The 21963-nt window shown below is 40.1% G+C and overlaps 1 pseudogene across 1 annotated transcript; it reads left to right on the top strand.

Annotated features, from left to right (window-relative positions):
- The first annotated feature begins 1488 nt into the window (after positions 1–1488).
- LOC117088190 lies at positions 1489–20268 on the top strand (annotated as a pseudogene). The gene is made up of 3 exons (XR_004439059.1): positions 1489–1804; positions 7381–8170; positions 18299–20268. The product of XR_004439059.1 is annotated as a neuroligin-4, X-linked-like (transcript).
- The last annotated feature ends 1695 nt before the right edge of the window (positions 20269–21963 follow it).

Here is a 21963-nt window from a genome sequence, read left to right as displayed (position 1 = left end):
TGATCCTCTGCAGAAATGAAATAAGGCCATAGATCATTCTGTAGAATTGAGAAAGAGAAAACAGTGAGTTAAGAAAAGATGTGCTGAAGACAGAATCATTCTGTTAAAAAATTACTCATGCCTTAAGAATTAATTACCTCTCTCTTTAATAGGGGAAGAATGCATGGCCCTGTAGTATTATAGGGCACCCACACAGGCATTATTCATCATTGTAACATGTACCCTGAATGAAACGATTTTTTTCTTCCAAGCAGAGCCCGATGCTGTTTATAAACAAACTGAGTCAAAGATTTAGTGATGGTGACAGGTGTTGCAGAACATTTTTGGCATGAAGCACTTATTAGTATTCACTAATTAAATGGTGGGGGGCTTGGGTAATGTCTGACGGTACCCACTAATCATAGCTAATCTCACATCAAGTTTCTCTGAACTTTAAAGAAATCATATTGGTAGGATGTGTTTTAAGTATCCAACCTCACAGTTGCAATGCTGCCTCTCTTTGAAAGTTGCAGGCAATAGTGACTCCCGATTCAGGCTTGGAATTTATTGTCATCGTACAAAAAAAAAATCCTGTGACTTTCTTTAGGCCTGGCCATTGCCTGCTTTCCAGCTCAGAGCATTTTCCCGCAGTTGTTCTAATGCAAGAACAACCTAATGGAAAACCTAATGCAAGAAAAGCTAGTTAATTCTACAGGTATTCAGCCTCACCGTCTACTCTTTTTGTTTTAAAAGTAGAAGCCAACATTCAGTGCCTCATTGGACTGCTGTCAATTTTGGTTAGGAATATGCTTTTAAGGAGTTGGTTTGGATTTATGTTATTTTAGGGCTTAAAGCAGTTGGTCATCATACAAACAAGCCCTTCCCTTATGTGACATTGTTGTTCATAAAAGGCATCAAACTTTGCTCAGGAGAAAGGCTCATCTAAGGACATGAAATTGGTAAAACAACAATAACAACAACAACAACAACAAAAGCCTTCCCCAAATACTCAACAATAATATTTGTCCCTTAAACATATACTTTTTTTCGAAGATCCATGTCATTAACTCATTTCAAGGGATATTGAGTACGTAATTTATTGTAGGAGTCGGTTATTGTTGTTGTTGTTGTTGTTTTATTTAAATGTGCACAGAAATGGTACCTTGAACATAGTAAAATTTACAATGACTTCTGGGATTGCTTCATGTTATTATTATTTTAGATTCATTTTGTCTTGTATTAGCCACATATAAACTCAAAGATGACATATTATCATAATGTCAACCTAAAAAAAATTGCTTATGTAATTATTGCTGCCACAAAAATTTTTCTCCATTTTTTTCTCCAATTTCCTGCAATTTCCCTAATATTTTGCATTCATTTTGCCTTCTACATTAGCCATACATACCTAAAGATGACACAGTATCATAATGTCAACCTGAACAATAACTATTATCTGTGTAATTATTTCTGCCACAAAACCTTTTCTCCAGTTTTTCCTCTAATTTGTGAGGGTGAGTGTTGTGGAGAGAGAGAATGAAGAAGACAAGCTATGAGATAACCTTTCAAATAGTGGGGATATGTATGCATTTTTTTTTTTTTTTTTTGACCAACAAAAATGTTCTGTGTTCTTCTGTAGGGTTTTTAAGTACTGGTGACCAGGCAGCAAAAGGCAACTATGGGCTCTTGGATCAGATTCAAGCACTGCGGTGGATTGAGGAGAATGTGGGAGCCTTTGGCGGGGACCCCAAGAGAGTGACCATCTTTGGCTCGGGGGCTGGGGCCTCCTGTGTCAGCCTGTTGACACTGTCCCACTACTCAGAAGGTAATAATGGTATCCCTGGGGTGGGTGGGCAAATGCCCTGAACCAATAAATGAATAGTCAGAGTTCATATGTGAAATGCATGTCCAAGTTGCTAGAAGTCACCCTGGAAATTGCTACGGAAAATGCCTTAAAGATAAAATGAACCCATCTTCATGTCTTTTAACTCAGTTTTTTTTTTTTTTTTTTTTTTTTTTTTTTCCATTTGCTCTCTCACTCAGGAGGGAGTGCAGTGGCATGATCATAGCTCATTGCAGCCTCTAACTCCTGATCTTAAGAATTTTCCCATCTCAATCTGCTGAATACCTGGGACTAATGATTAAATTTTTATTTTTATTTTTATAGAGAAGTGGTCTTGCTATGTTTGCTCAGTCTGGTCTCAAACTCCTGGCCTCAAGTGATCCTCCTCACTTGGCCTCCGAAACTGCTGAGATGACAGAATTGAGCCACCATGCTTGCTCAGCAACATTCCTAATTTAAATGTGTGACAATTAGGTGTCAGTTATAATGATTGGAACAAAATAACTGCTTTAGAAGGGTGGACACTTTTGTTTCTTTTGACATTCTCATTGTATTTGACCATTTGAAATTTTATTAACTTCTAGCTACAATTTGGTAAGAGTAATATGGAAGATAGACAGTATGTCAATAAGGAAGGGAAATAGTATGTCAATATTGTAGATTTATAGATTTTGTAATCAGCTGAGCTTTCAGCCAAATGTTTTTATTAAGTCATTTCTCTAATTCACATTCATTCTTAAATCTTCTGGAAACATTGAGAACCTGGCTGGTGCTTTAGTAGAGAAGTAGATTCTACCCACAGGTATAGTGTCTCTCTCCCTGACTCTGTCCACCTCCCTCTCTCACTCTTCCCCTTTCACTCTCCTATTTCACTCTCTCTTCCTGTCTCTCCCTGTGTTCTCTCATTCTCTCCCTATCCCTCTGTCTCTTTTCCTTTGTCTCTCCCCCTTCCTCTCTCCCGTCCTCCCACTGTTTCTCCCCCATCTGCCTCTCCCTCACACTATCCCCTCACCTTTTTCTACCTTTCTGCCCTTCTCTCTCTTTCTCTCCCTCCGTCTCTGGTTCCCCACTCTCTTCCTCACTGTCTCTCTTCCTCTCTTCCTTCTCCCACACTCCATCTCTCTTTCTTTCTTTCCTCTGTCTCCCTCTTTCTCTCTCTCTCTCTCTCTCTCTCTCTCTCTCTCTCCCTTTCTTCCTCTCCTGCAAATATAACTTTCAGCAAAGTACCTTCTTACTTGTCAGTTCAGCATGAGGCACTTGGAAGTGTTCACAGTTTGCTTTATCTCTCTCTCACACTCACTTTTAGGAAGAACCTCCTTGCTGGGGCAGTCGGCATGAGTTCCTCTACTTGTCCCCATGGGAGCTCCAAACCCTCGGTGGGGCCCTGCTAATAACCTGGAAAAAACTGCTGTTGGCGAAACAGAGAAAGTGGAAATCACAGAGACACATGCACATCATATTACATCAACCAGACCTGCACTTGGACATGGTAGTTAGCATAGGCAACCATACCCAACCAGATGTGCACTTGGGCCTCTAAGTAGTAGTTGCTTATGCTGCCTAACTGGTGGTCAGGATAGACAGTCACACCCCTGAGCCCTGCCAGAGTGCCTGAGGCTCATTCAGTGTGATTGCCTGCTGTCCATACATGAGGCAGGCTCTCTGCAGTATCAGATGAGACTTCAAAGAGCAGTCTGCAGGAATTTGAGGCAATTGGTTCTTGAAGCCAGATCACAAATTCTTGGCTGTGGCCTAAAAGGAGGAAGCAGGAAAGTCTGCAGAACAGATCCAGTCCTCTGTTACTGGCCAGGTACAAATGAATATTCACAATAGCCATCTCAGTCATCAACACAGCATTGTAATTTCTTATGTGTCATTGGTTGTCTTCAGAATGGCACCACACTGACTGGACTATTTATATCTGAAGTACTCAAAATCTTAATGGATTTTTTTTTTTTTTTTGAGGCGGAGTCCCGCTCTGTCGCCCGGACTGGAGTGCAGTGGCCGGATCTCAGCTCACTGCAAGCTCCGCCTCCCGGGTTTATGCCATTCTCCTGCTTCAGCCTCCCGAGTAGCTGAGACTACAGGCTCCCGCCATCTTCGCCCGGCTAGTTTTTTGTATTTTTTAGTAGAGACGGGGTTTCACCGTGTTAGCCAGGATGGTCTCAATCTCCTGACCTCGTGATCCGCCCGTCTCGGCCTCCCAAAGTGCTGGGATTACAGGCTTGAGCCACCGCGCCCGGCCTTTTTTTTTTTTTTTTTAAAGAAGGAGTCTCACTCTGTCACTCAGGCAGGAGTGTAGTGGAATGATCTCAGCTCACCACAACCTCTGTCTTCCAGTTTCAAAGCGATTCTTCCGCCTCAACTTCCTGAGTAGCTGGGATTACAGGTGCCCATCACCATACCCAGCTAATTTTTGTATTTTTTAGTAGAGACGGTGTTTTACCATATTGGCCAGGTTGGTCTTAAACTTCCTGAAATTAAGTGATCTGCGTGTTTCAGCCTCTGGAACTGTTATTTATTCAAGTTATCAGCTGAGTAAGGTGGCTCATGCCTGTTATTCCAACAGTTTAGGAGACTGAGTGGGAAGTATGGCTTGAGCCCAGGAGTTTGCGACCAGCCTGGGCAACATAGTGGGACCACATTTATATAAAAATCAATAACAACCACTTGGGGCTGGTGGTGCATGCCTGTGGTCTCAGTTGCTTGGGAGGTTGAGGAGGGAGGATCACGTGAGCCAGAGAGGTTGAGGCTGCAGTGAGCTCTGATGGTGTCTCTACCCTCCCACCTAAGTGGCAAAGAGAGACCCTGTCTAAACATAGATAAGTAAAATTTAAAAATACCCTTCTTTCAAGTAACTGGAGGACTTTCTTCACTTTCTGCACCTTCTGAACAAATTTCTAGATCACTATGCTCCTCAGTGTCTTCTTTAGCAAGATAGATCAGATGAGGATTTCCTAAAATCCTCCAAACTCTGAATTCTTGAGTTCATAGTTGATACTGTTTTGCCCAGAAGACCAAAAAACCTTTTACCTCAAACTAGTGCTAATACCAGGAAAGAGGAAGGGCTCATATTTGCACTAACTTTATTTTAAAAACAGGAACAGTGAATAATCTGATGAACCATTTGGCATAGAGATTTCTATGGCATTTTTGAAAATACATAGATATTCACATTTATCAGTTGATATGACAGTTGTAGACTTAGAAAGCAGTCAGAACCAAATTCAGGAGTAACGAAACACATATAAGACACATTAGTTAGAGGAAAATAGTAATTATTTAAGTCAACAGGTTAGAAGTTATTATTTGCTGCAGAAAAACCTTTGTGCTGGTCATTTCTGCGAGGCAGTGCTTCTAAGCAGCCCATCAGTATCGTCAAGAATTATGAAAAATATGAGTCCAGCACTGTGACTCCTACCTATCATCCTAGTACTTTGGGAGGCTGAAGTGTGAGGATTGCTTGAGTCCAGGAATTCAAGACCAGCCTGGGCAACAAAGTGAAACCTCATCTATACAAAACATTACAAAAATTAGCCAGGTATGGCAGTGCACACCTGTAATCCCAGCTACTTGGGAGGTTGAGATGGGAGGATCAGTTGGACCTGGATGGCAGAAGCTGCAGCAAGCCAAGATCATGCCACTTCATTCCAGTCTGGATAGCAGAGATACACCCTATCTGAAATAAAGATAAAGATAAAAGTACCCAAATTGTTGGCCTTAGGAATTCTAGTCTAATGAAGACAAAGAATATGTGGGAAGAGATAGTTTTATGAAGGTATTCACCCCAGTATTATTACCATAGCAAAGAATGAAATGAAATACAAGATGAAAAGAAGAGGAAAGTTATGAGAAACCATATGCATTAACTTAAAAGAATAATAACTTACCTAAGATATTCAACAAGTGGAAAAACACAGTATAGACAGCTATATAAATATCGGGCTCAGCTATTCAAAACAATGTTTGAATGGGAGAGAATGATGTAAGAAAGAATAAGTTAATTCCTAACATACGCGTTATGCTAATGTGAGTTGTGCTTTAATGTGTGACTTATGGGTGATTTTTTTCATTATCTAAGATTTTTGGTCTCATCAGGAGTTATATTACTTCCCTAACTTACAAATAACTGTTTTATATATGTTACATATATATACACATATATGTATTATATATGTTACATGTATATATATGCTGCTACCTAAATTATTGCCAGTAGTTATAAGAAGGGTGGGAAAGGAATATGTCAGAGCATTTGTCTAATTCTGAACGTTTTAACTAATGAAAGTATCCAACAGATTACATATTTGCATTCTTTCTTTTGGATATTTTAAAATAATCTTCAGAGCCAAGTACTCGAGTCAAAACTTGCACATTTCTGACAGAAATGTCCCCAAGATGGCCTTGATGACATAACGGTTAAAGCCATATTGGTTTTCAAGTTGCAGTCTTGTGTGTCATCTTTGGGCAATCCTTCAGTCTTTAAAATCACGTCTTCCTGATGACAATCATATTTTCCTCATATTTGATTGCTTCCATGACATTAAAAATTGACAGGGTATCTGGACTTACAGCTGAATGCTTTATTCTTTAGTGCCTGACTCAGTCTGGGATTCACAGAAATGGCAGGAAGTGACTGTAGATGGAATGCTGTGATTTTTACAGCCTGCCATCTCTTGTCCTGTAATGATTAAAAATACAGATTTTATACTTCTGGACATTCATGTAGTAGACTGAGCTGATGGAGAATGTTAAGCTATATAGAATTTTACTCCTAAAATTGCCCATGCTTTTTCAAGTTTCTCACCAAGTGGACCATTTTTCAAATGTGGCAAAAAAAGTAAAAAAATAAAAAAAAAACAAACAAAAAAACACATCTCTGAGTTTCTAGTGGATACAGTCTTGAAGAAAATAACGTAAAAAAAACTTGTTATTTGGGTACCCAGTTGAGTGATAGGCATAGCTAAGCTAATGCATTTATTTTAATTCCCAAACATTAATATCTTCATTAGACTCAGGGTGGAAATGCATTCCTAAATTAGGACTCTGAAATTCATTCAACTGGATTTATTTTTTCTCATAATGAAGAGACACCTGGATTTGTTGTGAAACAAGGGAGGCTTTGACCTTTTACTAGTTAAGGCCTGTTTGTTTGTTTGTTCTTCCGTCAGAAATGGGAATGCAGTTGCTGTTGAGTTTTTATATATGGCACCCGGAGGCAAGGAAGCAAAAAGGACACTAAATTGTGGAAGAAAACAAGAAATCACATGTGTTTTACCAGTGCAGGGAAAAGCCTCAATGTGGTTTCATTTCCTTAAACTTGTGTGTGTGTGTGTGTGTATGTCTGTGAGCATGTGTGTAGAATATCATTCCCAAAAATGAATGTTCAGAGGGAGGGAATCCAAATGAAAATGGGTAAAAGGTCCCCTGACAGAGTTGAATGCTACTGGTCCAGAAATTCACATGCTGAGAGACAATCACAGCCTTCATTGCTCAGTAAAAGCTGTGTTTCTGTCCTGCGGGTTTTAATTTGCATGTCCACAATTTTGCACCTGCAGGTCTCTTCCAGAAGGCCATCATTCAGAGCGGTACCGCCCTGTCCAGCTGGGCAGTGAACTACCAGCCGGCCAAGTACACTCGGATATTGGCAGACAAGGTCGGCTGCAACATGCTGGACACCATGGACATGGTAGAATGCCTGCGGAACAAGAACTACAAGGAGCTCATCCAGCAGACCATCACCCCAGCCACCTACCACATAGCCTTCGGGCCCGTGATTGACGGCGACGTCATCCCAGACGACCCCCAGATCCTGATGGAGCAAGGCGAGTTCCTCAACTACGACATCATGCTGGGCGTCAACCAAGGGGAAGGCTTGAAGTTTGTGGATGGCATCGTGGATAACGAGGACGGTGTGACGCCCAACGACTTTGACTTCTCCGTGTCCAACTTCGTGGACAACCTTTACGGCTATCCTGAAGGGAAAGACACTTTGCGCGAGACTATCAAGTTCATGTACACAGACTGGGCCGATAAGGAAAATCCGGAGACGCGGCGGAAAACGCTGGTGGCTCTCTTCACTGACCACCAGTGGGTGGCCCCCGCCGTGGCCACCGCCGACCTGCACGCGCAGTACGGCTCCCCCACCTACTTCTATGCCTTCTATCATCACTGCCAAAGCGAAATGAAGCCCAGCTGGGCGGATTCGGCCCATGGCGATGAGGTCCCCTACGTCTTTGGCATCCCCATGGTCGGTCCCACCGAGCTCTTCAGTTGTAATTTCTCCAAGAATGACATCATGCTCAGCGCCGTGATCATGACCTACTGGACAAACTTCGCCAAAACTGGGTACGTTCTTCCTCCTGTTGTGGTATCACCGTCCTCTTCGCTTGTTTGGGTCCTCAGTGTAAGTGTTCCTTCTACCGGCATGTGCAGGAGCACACATGCATACACACACATACACATGTGTGCACACATATACACATACAGACACACAGTTATATACACAGCAATAACAAGGAGAGTCTTCCCCAGCATCTGTGAGAACTTAAATTTTCTTTATTACCAAAGTGTTTTAGGAGTAAAACACTTTAGTGTCAAACCAGATTTTCACTAGATTCTAATTGCCCATTAGAAATTCTAGAGTTCCTACTTGCAGGTGCAGGACTTACACATACATAATGGTTCTGTTAACAGCTGATCAAACAGTTTTGTTTTTGTTCTTATTGTTGTTGAAGAGACACAGTCCCGCTCTGTTGCCCAGGTTAGTGTGCAGTGGTACAACCCTAGCACACTACAGCCTTGATCTCCTAGGCAAAAGCCATTCTCCTGCCACAGCCTCCTGAGTAGCTGGGAGTACAAGTGACTACCTTGCCTGGCTAATGTTTATTTTTTTATTTGTTTCATAGAGACAAAGTCTCACTCTGTTGTCTACGCTGGAGTGCAATGGTGCAAGCATAGCTCACTGTGGCTTAGAACTCATGGATTTATTTGCTCCTCCCATCTCAACATTTCAAGCAGCTGAGACTGCAGACATGAACCACCACGCCTTTACATGGATTTTTGTAGAGACAGGGTTTCCTATGTTGCCCAAGCTGTTCTGAAACTCCTGGTCTCAATGGATCCTCCCTCCTCATCCTTCTCAATAGGTGGGACTACAGGTGAATGCCACCATACCCAGCTAATTTAAAAATTTATTTTGTTAGAGACAGGATTTTGCTATGTCACCTGAGCTACCACTTGGGGAATTGCTTAGATTGCCTGGCCATAGGAATACAAACAATTGTCATAATATTTATAGGGAAATGTAAACATATATTCCTACATGTATTAACATATATAGAGAAAAAGAACTATTCTCATATGTATAATATATACATTTATATAATTTGCATTTGTATATTGACATACATGTAAATACCAGTATATTTGTGTGTAGCATATACAAATACTAATATATATATTATATATGCATATGCAATATACATAATATATATACAAATACAAATACAAATACAAATATGTATATACATATACAAGTACAAATATATGTACATATACATATATATTTGTATTTCCTTTGCCATATAGCTAGAGAGAGAGCACAAAGGAAAATATATGATATTTGTATTATATTGTTATATGGCACGCATATATAAACACACACACATATGTCACAGGAAAGCTCATTTATTGGTCTAAATATAGTATAAAATATAAAATATACAAAAAATGTACATTCAACAGAGTCTGCCAATATTGTACCGAGCGGATTCTCTGCAAAGAACCAAAAGCATCCTAAATAGCTACAAATATTGTGGCATCTTTTCATTTTCTCTTGTCTAATAATATAACTATGGAAATCAATGGGGTATCATTCTGTTCTACTTGTGTGTACCACTGTCATCCACCCTGAGTTTCTGTAAAGTGAATGAAAGAGAAAGATGTGCATGTCACTCAGGGAGAGTAAATCTTCCCATGCGGAGTGAGGCTCTCAGACTGCCGTGACCCTGACATGCATGAGCTATGCACAGTAATTCTGAGAAGATCAGATGACAGGGTTTCTTTTTTTTTTTTTTTCTTTTTTTTTTTTTTTTTTGGCAAATGTATAGCATGTTAGCATGTCTTTGAAGTGGAAAATGTATCATCTGGATACCAACTTTCAAAATCAGACTCTGTAGATTTGGTTAGAGATTGGCTACCAGGAGAAGAACAGAGGAGGGGCCAATATTTGATGGAGATGCTTGTCTATCGTTGAAAGATTCTTTCCTGTGTGAAGAAATGACTGAAATCAAATTCATAATTTTTTCAAAGTAACCCTTGTTTATTAGTTTTGCTTGGGCTGCTGTTTCTAGAGTGTCAAAATCTATGTGGCTGTGCCAGGCATAGTGACTTATGCCTATAACCCCAGCATTTTGGGAGGCCAAGGCCGGAGGATCGCCTAAGAAGGGCAAGATTTTAAGACCACCGTGGGCAACATAGTGAGAGTCTGTCTCTACAAAACAAATGAAAACTATTAGGAGGCCATAGTAGAATATGCCAAGAGCTGAGAAATCTCAGCTTCTCAGAAGGCTGAGGTGGGAGGATCACTTGAACACAGGAGGCCAAGACTGCAGTGAGCCATGTTTGCACCACTGCCTTCCAACCTGGGTGACATAGCAAAACCTGTGTCTTTAAAACAAGCAAACAAAATGCATGAAAAACTGTGTGTCATATGACAACAGAATTTATCATTTTACAGTTCATAAGACCAGAAGTCAGCAACGAAGGTACTCCAGGCCCAAGTTCTCTTCAAAAGTTGCAGGGGAGTATTCCTTGCTGCTTCCTAGCTGCTGGTATTTGGCTGCAATCTTTGGCATTCCTGGGTTGCAGGTGCACAACTACACTCTGTGTCTTTGTCATCTTACGGCATCCCTGCATTTCTCTGTCTCCACATGACTGTCTTCATATAAAGGCATCTGCCAAGGTGCATTAGAAGCTCACTTACTCCAGTATGACCTCCTAACTTAAATAATCACATCTGCAGTTACTCTATTTCCAAACATGCTCACATACCTCATGAGGTATGGGGGTTAGGACTTCGCATATCTTAATTTAGGAGGAGACAGTATTCAATTTCTAATAACTTGTGAAGACAGGGCCACACCTTAACACTAACATAGGTGGTGTCTACGCTTGTAGAGAATTCCTTTGTCCTGAAGCCTGAAGACTTGCAAGAGAGTTTCCCAAAAGGGCTATATTCTGTCAGTCTTCATTGTATTGGCAGCCAAACATATTGCTGAGTTCATATGGTACACTGTGTTTACTTACTTCCATTAAAACCCTATGCTTTTTCTTTTCCTCCTTATAGAATTTGAAAATAAACTTTATCGATTATCTTAAGTGGAAGGCTAGAGTTAGTCTTCATATATTTTATAGAACCATTAAAACAATAGTGAAATCTAAATAATGCTGTTAAATTCTCATTAACTCTTCCTGACTCCCATAGGCTATGAGACTGAGGCTGGCTCTTTCATTACTTAAAAAAAGAAAAAGAAATAAAGGAAAAAAACAATAGGAAAAAAAGGTGGTTAATTAGTTTTGTGAGGTGATTATTATCACTGCTGGCACCAAAAGGACGCTTTTACCAAGATATCATGAAAGTCTGAGAGAGCCGTGAGAATACCAGTGAGCTCTGTGTTATTGAGTACTTTTTAATGCCATGAATCTGTTTCTTAAAGTCACTTGGCTTAGAGCCTGTGACTTCCACCCTGCATTTAGGGAATGCATTCACATTGCCATCCATGGTCTGTGTTGAAGCTGCTTCTGGCTTTTGTGGAGCCCCTGACATCACTGGAGGAGATGAGGAAGCAAAACCACTAGAACTTGGAGAGACACTCTGATGTTACTCAAATCAAAAGCTGCAGGTAGAGAGTTCACTGAGGCAATAAGCTCCTGAATGTCAGTCTGTCTGAAGCCTCTATTTTTGTTTCTTCATCCATAGGAAACATCCCTGAAATAACAGACTGTATAATGCAGTGAGTTATTTTGTTTCATTAGAAAGGTATTAGAATGACTCAAATGATTCATCAAGGAAGTTGCTGAGAACTTACATGTCATGTGAAATGCAAGATGTGGATTCAAATATAAATAGTTTAAGTGATCACACTTCTTTGGCAGCCCTATAAGAGAAGGAAATGAGGAATTTCACTGTTGCTAGTTATTTGTTTATTGTAAATTAGGTGGTGGCTGATCACTCCAGGGCAGAGAAGGATTCCCTGGTCATCAGGTACAGAGAACAAACCAATCTGATGCCTGTAAAGAGAAAACATGGGACGCATCTTATCTGTTGTCATGGTGTGAGCTGCCAAGTTTAATGCCATTCTACAAAGCACACACTCAGATGATTACTCACAGAAAAGGAGGGGATATTTCTGCATTCCTTCACTGTCCCCTTCCAGCACTGGAGGTGACAGGAGGAAACAAGAAGAGCTCACAGCGTGTCTGTCACTACACAGTGCTGTGGGGAGAGGATCACACTGTGAGAGGACGTTTCACCACTCTCAGTGGTCATCATGTCATGTGTTTTAAACCTGCAGGCACAGCATAGTCTCCTAATGACAAAAGTTTACGGAGATGAAGTGGATGGTATCTGGATGCTTCTTTACAGACATCTCAAAACAGATGGTTGTGACCCTTAGTATAAGTTTAAAAGTACATATACCTGGTATACATAAACCTTTGAAATTTGAATGATCACAGAAAAATGATATTAGAATGTGTATGTCAGAATAAAAAAGGAAGGGAGGATGAAGGCACTGAAGGAAGCAGAGTTGCAATGAGGAAAGAGTTGCAATGAATAAGAAGGGAGGGAGGGAAAGAAGAGAGAGAGGGAGGAAGAGAGGGAAAAAGAAAGGAAGAAGAAAGGGAGGAAATCAAAGGAGTAAAGGAAGGGAGGAAGGAAGGAAACAAAGAGGGAAGGGGGAGAAGAGGAAGGAAAGACAAGGAAGGAAGGTGAAAGGAAGGAAGAAAGGAAGAAAAGAAGGAAAAAGGAAGGAAAGCGTGAGATAAAAGAGGGAAGACAGGAAGGGAGGAGGAAGAAAAAGGAGAGGAAGGAAGGAAGGAGAGATTTGGAAGAGAGAGAAGGAAGAAATAGATGGAGACAAAAAAGAAGGAAGGGAAAGAGGAAGAAAGAGAGAGAGAAAAAAGAGGGAATGGAGGAGGAGAGGAAGAAAGGATTGAGGGAAGGGAGGGATGGAAAGGGAAAGGGGGAAAACAGGGAAAGGGAGTGTGAGAGAGAAAAGAGGGAAAGGAGGAGGGAGAAAGGAAAGAAGGAGAGAGGGAGGGATAATTGGATCCTTGCTTACAAATCATGTCACCTGTATATTTTCATGTTAGCATTAGATAAGAGGGACCCCCCATCTTAGAAAGGCAGAGTCAACAAGCAAACACAGTAGAAAATGAGAAGAAAGTTGCTGCAGAAGCTCTAAATCATAAAAACCTTGATGAACACAGGATGTTGAAATCAGTGAATGCCAGGGCCTCAAATAATCCTTGCTACTTTTTAATTACTGTTTTGAAAAGGGAAGTAGGTGCCCAGACCTATACCTGAGGGGGTTCTCCCCTGTAGCAAGGAGATGTTTCAGCATTAGTCCAAGTCAGTGAACTAAAATCATGCTTGAAGAGAACGGTGTAAGCCCAAACATGAAGAGCCATTGTAGAAATAAGGTAGATTGAAAGCATTTTTGGATATGAGAAGTACCGTCAAATGCAGGTGAAAATGATCTCTAAGGTTTGAAAAGGGTTCTAGAGAGTTAAATTTATTTTCCTCTAAAATATTTGGGAAATAGGAGGAGAAGGGTTTGTCCAAGTTGATCAGTAAAATTCAGGTGCCCATTGATCCAGGATTCTCTCATTTTGAGCTCTGTGCAGAAAGAGATGGGCCAAAAGGAGTGGGGGAATCATGGTCTTTTTTTTTTTTTTTTTTTTTTTCTGATATGGTCTTTCTATGTCACACAGTTTGGAGCATGGTACTGTGATCTCATGTGATCTTAGCTCACTGCAACCTCCACCTCTGAGTTAAAGCCTCAGACTCCCAAGTAGCTGGGATTACAGGCTCCCACCACTGTACCCAGTCCCCAGAGAAACACCACAAATGATATCACTCACATCCAGAATGAAGAGATCATGTCTCTGCAGATGAAGCAGCTAGAACACGATCACGAGTGTGAGTCACTGCAGGCACACGACACACTGAGGCTCACCTGCCCACCAGACTACACCCTCATGCTGCACTGGTAGCCAGATGACATCCCACTTGTGATGCCAAACACCAACACCATGATTCCAAATACACTGACGGGGATGCAGCCTTTGCACATACAGTATAGTATAGTATAGTATAGTATAGTATAGTATAGTATAGTATAGTATAGTATAGTATAGTATAAGTGGCTAATTTTATTTTTAGTAGAAACAGGGTTTCACCATGTTGGCCAGGTCTCAAACTTCAGACCTTGTGATCTGCCCACATCAAACTCTCCAAGTGCTGGCATTACAGGTGAGAGTCACAACGATTGGCCAAATCTTGGTCTCTTTATAAGATATGACAAAGAGCAGTGCTTTAAAGTTATCAAACAATGCATTATAATACGTAATAGAAGAACTTATGTGCTTTTGAAAGTCAGAAATGGGCAGAAAATTTTGTAATGGCAAATCAGATCAACGTGTATTTTCATTTTTTATGTTGTTCCACTAAGTCTGAGACTTGTACATGAGATTGATTTCTATCTTGTTTGCATCAGACATCATCACTGCTGTTGAATGTTCTCTATTCTATCAATAATTTATATTTAACCATTGCTAAACCTGGGGCAGGGGGTGGAGGGAGGAAGTCCCAATGAAGTATTTAGCAGGAATTGGTTACAGAGAGTTGCAGCATAATTCTAGTTGTAAAGGAGACCTTTACTACCAAAAAGGGATTTTAAGCTGAATGAATGAACATCCTCACCTGGTGTGGCAGAAGAGTCGCTGAATGCATAGTAAACTAGTTTGGTAACAGATTGTTAACTGCTAACAATGTTTTGGGTATAAGAAAAACCTGTACTACTTAAAGGAACGGCTGACAGGATTCATAGATATTTTTAGAGAGATCATAGTACTATATCCATCTCTAGCTGAAGAAATGAACAAGACATTAGAATTGCACTTGAGTCTCCGATGCCAAGATTACATATCAAATAAAACAGGACAGATGGAAATGGCTGTCTTAGGTGCTAATGGATAAGGAGGAAGACATGTATTGAGTCTTTTACTACAGAGACCAACTTGTGTTTCTATGCTTAGTCATTATAATCTTTAATTTTACTCACAGTGATTTAAACATTTCTCATGCTGAATAAAGACTAAAAAATAAAACGCTGATATCATACATCTAGACCTCACTGTCTGCAGGGTTTAGTAACAGGAATGGCGTGGACTGTCATAATCTCCACAAATTTATCTGGGTTTAAGAATTCTGGCTATGTATCTCTGAGATCTTTAATAGATGGAGTGTATCAGGCAGCAGCTCACTTATCTGGGTATCCCAAATCCTTCCCTTTATTCTTCAAGAGCAAAATAAATATGTTTTCTTTACCTTTCAAATATACCCTGGATTCCTTAAAAAATGCCCAGTAATGAACATGAACAGAGTACTCCATCTCCTAGATGCTCACTGCCTAATAGATAAAATAGCCACACATCTAATAGACCCAATTTAGTAAAATTGGATCCATGAAGAAAAGGAGGAATCTTCACTTCCATTTGTTTCTTTAGAACACTACAAATCAATAACAAATATTAGCAGGAATTTTTTCCTAAAATATTATTCATTTATTTTTATTTCAACTCATTAAATAGGTAAAAACTTCATAACTTTTTCAGAAGTCCTTAAAGAATCAAAAGAAACATGAGATATTATAATGAATCCAGTATTTTTCAAAACCATATCAAAATATATACATACTAAATAAAAAACAGTAGACTTTTCAAATATATTTTTTATGAATAAAATGAGATCTCATGGTATTAGAACCTACGTGATTTTACATGTATTTGTTCTCACCCTCTTAGTAACGTGAAAGCACAGAAGTTAGTATGCATTCAACTAATAGGTAGTGGTTGACTTTATTTTTCTTCTCTATTACATAATACATCTTATCTATATCTATAGATAGATATACAGGTATACATATATAAATAAATATGCACACATATACACTGCATATAGTATATGGTTAGTATGCAGTATAAACTGTGGTACATAGTAAACTTATCTATAGTTTGTAATATACAGTATACTTTTATATACTCTGTGATGTATATAATATAGAATTATAGCATATACTTGATATACAGTATATCACTCCATCATCCCTAGTTCCACCTCCCTTGCAATACTGTAGGTGTTCTAATTTTTCTATTGGAAGAGAAGGGATAATATTTGCTGATTTATTACCATATGTCTGACATTTTGTCATTTTTTTCAACCTTCGTCACTAATCTCCAAGCCTAATATTCTTATTCAATATGTAGGTGGCTAAGTTAAGGCCAATACTGACTGGAATTTTGCTGAAGATTTCACAGCTGTTAATGAGCCAGAGCTTCAGAAATTTGAATACAGGGACATTATTTCTTTTACAACAACCACAGACTCAGATTGAGGGCAGAAAATCTTCCCTTAGCACATATGGCATCTCTGAGTCAAGTACATTGTTTGAATCCTTCACAATGTCTGGTAATGACTAGATACATACTCTTCCTTGGTCCTGCAGCCTTCTGCCATACAGGGCAATATGCAATGGCTATAGGTAGCTTCACAAAAGTTCCCCTAAGGAGGAGTTACGTGGAAGATGGACCTTAACTTACACCTGGAGCCATTGATCAGGATGTTGCAACTCCCTGCCTGCCTTAGTCTGCACGTCACATCTCAATGCTCAGTCTTAACCACTAGAGGACATTTTACCATGCGTAATTTCATTTTTTAATAATAATTAGACCTTAAAATGTAATTGGTTTTATAGCTTACTTTATCAACCATAAGAAAAGGAAGAAATGAGAATTTGCTATATGTTTTCGAAGGGGAAGTGTTATCTTAAAAGAGTTGGTTGCAAAAATGTTTAAAGGCTCTATGTTTTATGAATTATCTCCAATCTTTTATGATTCTCCGTCTACCTTTGCCCATTTGTGCACATAACAATAAGATAATTTTTCAGTGTATAGCTTCTAAGCACAACTTTGCATCTCTAACTGCCCTCAGCTTGTTTCTGGGTGTCTCATTTATCCTAAACATGTTTACCTCACCATAACTATATGTACCATTGTAACAAACTTCTTACAGCAAATGTGGTGTGCTTTCATCTTTCCTGGATTCAGTCTTCAAAAAGTGTTCATGGCATAGGTATTTTACTTTCAAAAAGAGAGCAAACAACTGATGCATGTGTTGATTTATAAACAGCTTGTAATTATAAAGCCTATTTTATTTTGAGTGTTAATATCAATTTTCATTGCTAAAACTGCAACATCTGTTCATTTACTTCAAATGCAATTATTGAGCAAGACAGAGAATGGCCACTTGTTGAACAATTCTACTTTTTTTTCTGAGATGGATTCTCGCTCTGTCTCCCAGGCTGGAGTGCAGTGATCGGATCTCAGCTCACTGCAAGCTCCCCTCCCGGTTTACGCCGTTCTCCTGCCTCAGCCTCCCGAGTAGCTGGGACTACAGGAGCTGCCACCTCGCCCGGCTAGTTTTTTGTATTTTTTAGTAGAGACGGGATTTCACCGTGTTAGCCAGGATGGTCTCGATCTCCTGACCTCGTGATCCACCTGTCTCGGCCTCCCAAAGTGCTGGGATTACAGGCTTGAGCCACCGCGCCCGGACGAACAATTCTTAATAGGAATTTCTCAGCCTCAGTACTGTTAACATTTGGGTCCAGATAACTTCCGTGCTGTGGGGGTCTCTCCTGTGCACCAGAGTGTGTTTAGTGGCATCCCTGACCTCCACCCTTCATAGAAACTGCCATCTCTGTATGAAAACCAAAAATGTCTCCAGACCTTGCCAAGTATCCCTTTGGAGCAAATCACTCCTGGATGAGTTTTACAGTTCAAAAGAGTGAAACTTGAAATACTGAAAATGTTCCTCGAGACACTTAGTTTTCCTTTTTTCCGTTTACTTTTGAAGATCATTTGATGCCTTAAAAGTAGTAGAGATGTTATAAAAACACCATAATACTGCTATCAGGGTTTATATTAAAATAAAAATAAGCACTTTTTAAAGGAAAAGACAACATGGTAGACATGTCTAGGATTAAAGCAGAATGTACCTTTGCTGCTGGGTATTTTGTGGTCATCGAAAAATATATGAAGAGTGATTGTAACTTCCTGATTTATTGGTTTAAGATAATTTCATGTCACGTGTGGAAGGGTATGACTTTTCTTTTTTCTTCCTTCTATCCCCAGTGATCCAAATCAGCCAGTTCCTCAGGATACCAAATTCATTCACACAAAACCCAACCGCTTTGAAGAAGTGGCCTGGTCCAAGTATAATCCCAAAGACCAGCTCTATCTGCATATAGGCTTGAAACCAGAGTGAGAGATCACTACCGGGCAACAAAAGTGGCTTTCTGGTTGGAACTCGTTCCTCATTTGCACAACTTGAATGAGATATTCCAGTATGTTTCAACAACCACAAAGGTTCCTCCTCCAGACATGACATCATTTCCCTATGGTACCCGCCGATCTCCGGCCAAGATATGGCCAACGACCAAACGCCCAGCAATCACTCCTGCCAACAATCCCAAACACTCTAAGGACCCTCACAAAACGGGACCCGAGGACACAACTGTCCTCATTGAAACCAAACGGGATTATTCCACTGAATTAAGTGTCACCATTGCCGTCGGGGCATCGCTCCTCTTCCTCAACATTTTAGCCTTTGCGGCGCTGTACTACAAAAAGGACAAGAGGCGCCATGAGACTCACAGGCGCCCGAGTCCCCAGAGAAACACCACAAATGATATCGCTCACATCCAGAACGAAGAGATCATGTCTCTGCAGATGAAGCAGCTGGAACATGATCACGAGTGTGAGTCGCTGCAGGCACAGGACACGCTGAGGCTCACCTGCCCACCAGACTACACCCTCACGCTGCGCCGGTCGCCAGATGACATCCCACTGATGACGCCAAACACCATCACCATGATTCCAAACACACTGACGGGGATGCAGCCTTTGCACACTTTTAACACCTTCAGTAGAGGACAAAACAGTACAAATTTACCCCACGGACATTCCACCACTAGAGTGTAGCTTGGCAGTATTTCCCTTCCTATCCCTCTGCACCACCCCCTCAGCAACATAGAAGAGACAAAGAGAATCTCCAAACCAGGAATGTTTTTTTGCCACCGACTTTAGATAAAAATGCAAAAGGGCAGTAATCCCATCCCAGCAGACACTTCTCATTGGCATTTTCCAGTATTGTGAGATCAATTTCTGACCATATGAAATGTGAATAGTATCTGTTTCTGTTACGATACTGCTTAAGATCTCTATCATGCCAACAGATATTTTGTGTGACTAGGACATCACCATTTCAAGGGCCTGTGTGTTTCCAACATCATGGTAGCAGCTCACACTTCCAAAACTCAGCCAGGGACACTTAATATTTTTTAATTACAATGGAAATTTAAACATTTCTGTCTAGGCTACATAATGAATGGTTCTTTTTAAGTGCGGAAAGAATCTATGGGCTTTTACCTAGCACATACAGCTGTAATCCAGAGAGAAGGAAATGTAGAATTTTATTATCAAAGTAAAAGAATTGACTGCACAGCAAAATCCATAGGGTTCTATGGAAAGAGGGGTGTTTTGCCAGCCTGAACTATATTTACAAAACTTTGTAAAAAATAAAAACGTATATAGCTGTTGAGTTCAAACAAAAACTGCAGACAAACAAAAAAGAGAAAGGCTTTTATTTGTGTTTTCAGTTTGAAAGAACTTTTAGCAACGTTATGCTTTTACATACATATTAGTTATACCACCTCTCTTCCTTCACAACAAAAGAGACTTTTCTTTTTAATTATATGTAAACAAAGACATGAGATTTTCTGACATGAGATTTTCATTTGTAGGAATATGTGAGGTCAAACAGAAGACTCAGAAGTTTTGTGTGGCCTATTTCTGCCTGTCAGGTTGCACAGACGCATGTAGAGCAGTCTTAGGAGACCATTGTTTTGGTGAAATTTGATTTGTATGTGCTAGTTTTCATGAAATTGCAGCACAGACATAGGTCCTAAAAGTGGGATGTATTTAAAACTTGTTGAATTACACACACACACACACACACACACACACACACACACACACACACCACAGAAAGAGACAGACAGAGAGAGAGAGAGATTGAGAGAGAATGAACAGAGGAAAAAAAATACAAGTACTGTTCTGTAGCTCTTGCCCTTTGAATACATTTAGGAAGAGTTACTTCCTATTTTAGGACCCTGCCAAAAAAGAAGAAAGCTTGCCTTTGGTGGGACTATGCCCCTTGAAGTAAATACTCCTCTATGTTCCCTAGCAGCTGCTGGAGGATTTGGCTGAGGAAGTACCTGCTCAGCTTAGCTAATCAGATTGAATGAAGACATGTATGTTTTCTGTTTAAGCACCCAATCCCTTATTTATCAGTAAGCAGATTTTTAAAAAGTCTTTTATATCATTTATGGGATAAAACATATGCTTGTCTGAAAATACCACTTTTTGTGGATTTATCTGATCACCAAACAATGAATATTATAGAAGAATGGAGGGGGGGAGGGAAGGATAGAATATTAAAACTGCTTTGCATGGGTTGTTTTGTTTTTTTTTGGGGGGGGGGTAGGGGGATTAGGATGTCTTCACTGACAAGATACTGAATGGAATTTATTCACCCATTTTAAATTTGTTACCTGGGGATCAGAGATTTGTCTCTCCAGTGCTTGTCATTTTCTCATTTCTCAGTTTCAGGGAAGTTTGGAGTGCTACAAGGCAGAAGGAAACACAGTAGCAATGGTTGTTCTATATTTTGTCTTTCAAAAATTACTGCATTACCAAGAAACAGTAGCCAAAGATGTTTGAAGATCATGTCCTTGGCTCCATTGTGGATTACTCTAGAAATCCAATGTTAAATGCCTCTGCTAAACTGGGTATTCCCCATAAAATTTGTCCAGCTACCTGACTCTTTTGCAATAATAACTTTGATTACTAAATCCCTACATTCAAATCATAGTGATATATCAGTGTTTGAGAGTCCCCTCTAGAAAAAAGAAAAATTTAAGAAATACGTAAAATCATCCCCCAAACCTGTTGCTTATCTTGGGTTAAATTTGAAAGTGATTCTCTCTATATAAATATGTGAGATATTATGATCTGCACTTAGCACACGTGAAGCAACATTTCTTTCCTACACAGAGGTGACATGGTAAGATTTCATTCCCGGCCGGGCCCGATGGCTCAAGCCTGTAATCCCAGAACTTTGGGAGGCCGAGACGGGCGGATCACGAGGTCAGGAGATCGAGACCATCCTGGCTAACACGGTGAAACCCCGTCTCTACTAAAAAATACAAAAAAACTAGCCGGGCGAGGTGGCGGGCGCCTGTAGTCCCAGCTACTCGGGAGGCTGAGGCAGGAGAATGGCGTGAACCCGGGAGGCGGAGCTTGCAGTGAGCTGAGATCCGGCCACTGCACTCCAGCCTGGGCGACAGAGAGAGACTCCGTCTCAAAAAAAAAAAAAAAAAAAAAAAAAAAGATTTCATTCCCAATTCATTGTTTGATAGAGCTATGTTTAGGCCATTTCTGCACGCAAATATGACCCCATCTGAGCAACCTCAAACAGGCTTTCCATGAAACTACAAGGAAGTGATGTGTGGCACCATGCTAGTTTTGTCTGTCTCTAATATGATTCCAGTATTTTTTTATATTTCCAGTTGTCTGCTACTAGCAGACAATAACATGACAGGCTTGTGACTTCTTATGAAAAAAAGAGTTCCCGTTAAATAAATAGCTTTAGCTTTTTCAGGGGATTATGATCAAAAGTGATTTAGTACATCTTAAACGATATCTCATTTCTACATGAAAAGAAGTTATAGAATCTT

This window comes from Trachypithecus francoisi, unplaced genomic scaffold, assembly GCF_009764315.1.
Source record: "Trachypithecus francoisi isolate TF-2019V2 unplaced genomic scaffold, Tfra_2.0 Contig00728, whole genome shotgun sequence".
Classification (NCBI taxonomy): Eukaryota; Metazoa; Chordata; class Mammalia; order Primates; family Cercopithecidae; genus Trachypithecus; species Trachypithecus francoisi.
This window is presented reverse-complemented; position numbering and strand designations above follow the sequence as displayed.